The sequence below is a fragment of the Silene latifolia genome, chromosome X (genome assembly GCF_048544455.1).
Source record: "Silene latifolia isolate original U9 population chromosome X, ASM4854445v1, whole genome shotgun sequence".
In the NCBI taxonomy this organism is placed as follows: domain Eukaryota; kingdom Viridiplantae; phylum Streptophyta; class Magnoliopsida; order Caryophyllales; family Caryophyllaceae; genus Silene; species Silene latifolia.
In genome coordinates, this window is record NC_133537.1 from 275,311,608 (window position 1) to 275,319,014 (window position 7,407).

Below are 7,407 nucleotides of genomic sequence, written 5' to 3' on the forward strand. Positions count from 1 at the left end.
ATTACAATAACTGAGTTTTTACATTACAATAAGTACAAATTGCATAGTTTATACATTACAATAAACCGAGTTTCTACATTACAATAACTGAAAATACCAGAGAACATTATTCTCACTAAACAACTGAGTTAACTATAAAATAATTAAATTTCTTCATTAAAATGACCAAGTATATATTCCATTGAATGTCAATTATCCGCGTCTATCGTGATTCCACCTGCAAATCACCCAAAAGCATAATATAACTTACCAGAACACCCAAGAAGCAACTACAATATACAATAACCAAGTTTTAATAATACAATAAACAGATTAAAGTAATACAATAATCGAGATGTAATGTTACGACAACTAACGAGTGAACAAGAAATTTGAATATATTTGAGTGTCATCTCAATACAATAACACAATTTATTCATTACAATAACTGACTTTCTACATTACAATAACTACAAATACCAGAGTTTCAACATTACAATAGCTACAAATAGCAGAGTTTATACATTACAATAACTCAGTTTCTACATTACAATAACTGTAAATATTAAAAAATATTATTCTTACTAAACAACCGAGTTAACTATGAAATAACTACATTTCTTCATTAAAATGACTAAGTATATACATCAATTTTTCCATTGAACGTCAGTTATCCGCGTCTATCGTGATTCGACCTACAAATCACTAAAAAGCAGAATATTACTTACCAGAACACCCAGGAAGTAACTATGAGATACAATATCTGATCTTTAATAATAGAATAACTGGGTTTAAGTAATACAATAATCGAGATGTAATGTTACAACAACTAACGAGTGAACAGGAAATTTGAATATATTTGAGTTTCATCTCAATACAATAACACAATTTATTCATTACAATAACTGCGTTTCTACATTACAATAACTACAAATACCAGAGTTTCTACACTACAATAACTGAGTTTGTACATTACAATAACTGAGTTTGTACATTACAATAACTGCGTTTCTGCATTTAAATAACCACGTTTTTTTACTACAACAATTGAGTTACTAAATTCAACTAGAATTTTAACAAACAGTTGGTGTGCTAATCTAGGCTACCAACAAATTTTCAGGATTATGATAATAAATCATCAATCAAATGTCAACGGTATGATAAACAAGCATACTAATGGAGTATAAATTGAAATAACTCGCAAAATAACATATATTGACTTATATAATCTACGCTTACCTTCGTTTTGTCGATTCGCGCTAGGGTTTCTGCAAATTTTGGGCAAAAATTGACGATTGATGCGTGTATAAATCAAATAGAACGAAAATAATGAATTAATTTGTGTTTTCGACTTGAATTACTCCAATTTTTGTGATGATTTGATTGAATAATGTTATTAAATTGAAGAAATTGGGAAAAGGAGAAAGAAAGAATGGAAAAAATAGGGTAGAAAAAAGAAGAAGATGAAGAATACTGGCAACGTCATATTTAGGTAGACTAGGACAATTTTTTTGGTCTAATCTCAGCCCTTGATCTTGTTAGATCCAATGGTATATAAATGCGGGGGTAACTCACGAAAAATGGCAAACTCACCGGATCTTGCCTATATATATATATATATATATATATATATATATATATATATATATATATATATATATATATATATATATATATATATATATATATATAGTGAAGTTCTCCTAAGTCCCTTACATCTATTGAGTCCTTAAGTCCTTATAAGGGCTCTTGGATGAAGGGAATGTAGGGATGAGATTACATCTGAATGGATGGCCACAAATCAATCTAGTCTAATTAGCTTCTCATTGCAATTAAGTAACTCACTAATCCATTCATCCCTCATTATCACAAACTCATTCCCTCTCTCTAAATCTCACAATCTCTCCTTTTTCTCTCATCTAACAAAACCAAAAAAAAATCTGGAAAAAAAAACCCAAAAAACCACCACTCACCCCTAGATCTACATAAAATAAAAACCATAAAACCACCACTCATCCTCACCACCCCGACAATCACAACCACCACTCACCCTCACGCACACCACCACGACCACCCTCACGACTCACCCTCAAGCACACCACCGACAACCACCCTCACGCACCGCCGCCAGCACACACGCCGCCTTCTCCTCACACCCAAGACAACGGCCACCACTCGACGCATTCACTCCCTCCTTTCCACCATCACGACCTCCACCAACCACACCACCTCCCCTTCTTTTTTTTCCAGATCTGTTCCCCCACCACCATCCGGCTGTCCTTCAACCACCGCACAACAACAACACCCGTCATTAGTACCACCACCACCAACAAACGCACCCTATCCCACGCACATCACGACGACAAGTCGTCCTTCCTGCATCTTATTGTTGTTAAAATAGCTTGAATTAACGTCATCGTTGTTTCCTGAACGTCATCGTTGTTTCCTCCAATTCTTTTTTTGTTCGGTCAATGATATGGGTTTTTGTTTTCTTTGATTTTTGTTTTCCTTTTTTTTTTTTTTTGTTTAGATTTTTGCTTTATTCTTTTTAGATCTAATTATGAAATTTTTTAGATCTTGTTTATATTTTTCCTTTATTCTTTTTCGATCTACTTATGAATTTTTTTAGATCTTTTTCCTATTAAAGTTACATTTTTTCTGTTAAAAGTTACATTTTCTCTATTATTAAAGTGTTGTATTTAGTGTTAAAACAAAATTGTTTTTTTTTTCAGAGTACATTTTATTTTGTGTTTATTTTGGTTGGTGTTTATTTTGGTTTGGTTGGTGTTTATTTTGTGCTTATTTGTTGTGTTAAAACAAAAATTGTTGTGTTTAGTGTTAAAACAAATCTTGTCTTGTTAATATCCCTTAAAATTACATTTTTTTTCTGTTAAAATTACACTTTTTTTTGTTAAAATTACACTTTTTTTTGTTAAAATTACTTTTTTTTTTCTGTTAAAATTACACTTTTTTTTGGTTAAAATTACACTTTTTTTTTTGTCAAAATTACACTTTTATTTTGTTAAAATTATATTTTTTTTCTGTTAACATTACACTTTTTTCTGTAAAAATTACACTTTTTTTTTGTCAAAATTACACTTTTTTGTTGTTAAAATTATATTTTTTTTCTGTTAAAATTACACTTTTTTCTGTTAAAGTTACACTTTATCTCTATTAAGGTTACCCTTTCAATGACTAAAGTTACTGGACTAAAGTTAGACGGACTAATTTGGACTATTTGGACAATTTGGACAATGTGACTAACTAATATGGACTAATTTGGACTATTTGGACTAACTAATTGAGTTATTTACGACTAAATTTGGACTAAAAATACAATATTTACAACTAAATTTGGACTAAAATTATACAATTTTGGACTGAAAATACACTATTTTCGAATAAATTTGAACTAATAATACACTATTTACGACTAAATTTAGAGTAAAAATACACATTTTGGACTAAAGTTACACAATTCATTTATTTTGAGTCATTAAGATTGTGCAATTTCAATCATTGTCCACTAAAGTGTAACTTTAGTAAATTGATAGTGTGTATCTTTTATCACTTAATTTTAGTTCATAAAAGTGTAATTTTAGTCCACCAAAAGTGTAATTTTTGTCCACGGAAGTATAATTTCAGTCCAAATTTGTGTAATTTTAGTCAAAATTGTGTAATTTTAGTCAAAATTGTGTAATTCTAGTCCAAATTGTGTAACTTTAGTCCAAATTGTATAACTTTAGTCAAAATTTTACCTTTAGTCCAAATTATGTAATTTGTGTACCACTAAAACTTGGGAGAGACGGTCTCTCACTAAGTTATTGAGAGACCAATCTTTCGTACCCTTTTATTTGTATTTCGTACCCTTTTTGTTGTTGATCGTAACATAGTAATTTCGTACCTATTTACATAATAAATGTACCCATTTTATCATTAATCATGATTTGTACTTATTTTATTACATTTAGTACCACTTTTTCTAAAAATTATACAATGGTCTCTCAATAAAGCTTATTAAGAGACCGTCTCTCAGGAGACCTACTCTTTGTGTACCTTTAGTCCAAATTATGTAATTTCAATCCAAATTGGTGTAATTTTAGTCCAAATTATGTAATTTCAGTCCAAATTGGTGTAATTTTAGTCCAAATTATGTAATTTTAGTCCATTAGTCAGTCCAAATAGTCCAAATTAGTCGAAATTAGTTAGTCCAAATTAGTATAACTTTAGTCCAAGAGTGTAACTTTAGTCATTGAGAGGATAACCTTTAACAGAAAAAAGTGTAATTTTAACAGTAAAAAGTGTAATTTTTACAGAAAAAAGTGTAATTTTAACAGAAAAAGTGTAATTTTAACGGAAAAAAGTGTAATTTTAACAAAAAAAGTATATTTTTAACCGGAAAAAAAGTGTAATTTTAACGGAAAAAAGTGTAATTTTAATGGAAAAAAGTGTAGTTTTAACGGTAAAAAATGTAATTTTAACAGAAAAAGTGTAATTTTAACGGAAAAAGTGTAATTTTAACAGAAAAAGTAATTTTAATAGATCCTAAATCACACAATATCAAGACAAAATTTTAAATACGAAAATTGGCAAATATATATAATAAGACGGATATTAACAAAGCGATATCAACAACAAAAAAGTAAAAAATGAGATTTGAAAAGTCAAATATGAAAAATGGTAAAACAAATCAAAGATCTAGTAAAAAAAAAAGTAAACAATGAGATTTCATAATTAATAGATTTGGTACTAAAATCAAACTATAATTTGTAAGAATGCCAATAACCGAAAAAAAAAAGACCAAAACACCAAAATTGAAAAAAAAAACGGTCAATGAAAATTGATCTATTTTAGTAGATCTAAGATTAAAATAAAAAACTCACAAATTTGAAACAATATTATATAACAAGACGATATTTGAGAAAAAAACAAAAATAAAAATAAAAACAACACCAAGATTAAAATTAAAAAATGAAGTTTTTTTTAAAAAAAAAAAAATTACATCGTGAGGCGGTGGAGGCGGCGGCGGTGGTAGTGGCGGCGGTGGCGGTTGGCGACTGTGGTGGTTTCCGGTGAGTGGTGGTAGGTGGATGGTGAATGAGGAATAGATGACTAAATGATTTATTTGGATTTTTTGGGTTTTTTATTTGTTTGGTTTTTTGGTTTTTTTTTCTTGGTTTTTTTGGAGAGAATATGGAGAAGTGAGATATAGAGAGAGAATGAGGAGATGTGATAATGAGATGATGAATGAAAGATGAGGAGGATTAATATAGTTAATGAGAAAATTAGAGGAAGATGGCAAAATTCGAGCATTAACCTTAATTTTTTTGTTCTCATCTTAGTCCTCCATTTTCAAGATCCAATGGCCCATAATGGGATTTATGGACTCACATGTAAGAGGAGGACTCATTTGATCTTATTACTACACACACACACACACACACACACACACACACACACACACACACACACACACACACACACACACACACACACACACACACACACACACACACACACACACACACACACACACACACACACACACACACACACACACACACACACACACACACACACACACACACACACACACACACACACACACACACACACACACACACACACACACACACACACACACACACACACACACACACACACACACACACACACACACTAGTATTGGTGCCCGGCTTCGCCCGAGCTACCTCTACTTAGTTGCATAACCCATAAATTTATCATTAATATATTTTTCTATGACACTAAAATTACGATGAAATAAATTTTGAGACAAATTCACCGCTCCCGGTATTAATATTTTACTCTTATTAATGAAACAATAGTAATAACATTTCACTACTTGCCCGTAATCATTGTTACATTCACTACTCCCGCCGTAATTATTATTACTATCACTACTGTCGCATTAATATTGATAATTTCACTACTCCCGCCGTAATTTATTGTTACTTTCACTATTGCCGCATTAATATTGATGATTTCACTACTCCCGTTATTTCTACTACTTTCACTAATTTCGCTGATAATATTGTTACTTTTATTATTCAAATGAGTGATTACTATCATATAACTATATCCAATGTTACTACAATTATTTTCTTTACTGACGAAATTACTTTTACTACTTAGGCATGCAATTTTAAGAGGATTATATATTTATATAAATATATTACATATATGCATTAAATCAAATCGAAAGAATTATGCAATATTATATTTATGGAATCTAACTTGAAATATTTATAACCTACTTATATTATATTTTTTTATGTTAAATAATTAACATCTCTATACATTTAATAAACTATAAAGTTTAATAAAACTGCATAGATTTTATATTTAATATATAATTTTATGATGATAATAACTAATACCATAAGTGTGCATGTTTATACTAATTAATTATTTTATTTTAAGGAAATTGACCATCTTCTAGTTTTCTATAAATATTTAGGAAAATTACCAAGCATCTTCTTTCTCTTAGTCTCATTGAAATTGACAATTTTAATTAATTATTTTATTTAAGGAAATTGACCATCTTAATTAATTATTTTATTTTATGGACATTCACCATGTTTTAGTCTCTTACAAATGTTTAGGAAAATTACCAAGCTTCTATATAATTTAATTTTAACCCAAATTATATAATATTTGCATTGAGATCCCTTAATAGGGTCTATCACACGGTGCTAGTGATTTAAAACTATATAGTATAATTAATTTGTATAACTTTCTTTAATTACATCGTTTCTTTAGTTTTGATTTTTTTATATATATTTATATATATATATATATATATATATATATATATATATATATATATATATATATATATGCGGGATCTCGTGAGTTTGGTTCTTATGGTGAGTTTGTGCTTTAAAATCTAGACCATTGAAAATAATACAATCAACGGTCTCCAATTAAAGCATGTGAATCATTAATTTCCTAAATTTCTTCATTCAGCCAATTATGTGACTATTACTATTCTCTCTCCTCTCTATTACGTCCTGTTTTCTTTGTCCAAAATCGAAATCGACTTCAGATTTCTTCAATTTTATCGCGATTTGTTCCCTTTTTCAGCTTATATTGTATTCTTGCATCTCTCCGTTAGTATCTTTTTTTTTTTTTCAATATGAAATAGCTTTATTATTGTTCTGATTGAATCGATTAATTGATTGTGTATAATTTAGGTACTTTAAAATCTGGAATTCAATATTGAATTGAAAGGAAAACCTAAATTATATTGAGCTTGATATACACGATGATATGATTATGATGAAGATAAGCTCACGATCGATCGTCGAGGATAGTTTGTCCTGCATATTCGTCCCGAATTCCTAGTACGTCTTGTTGCCATGTTCTGGTCCTCGTTTTCTGGGTCACCATGAATGGCGGTGGTGCAGT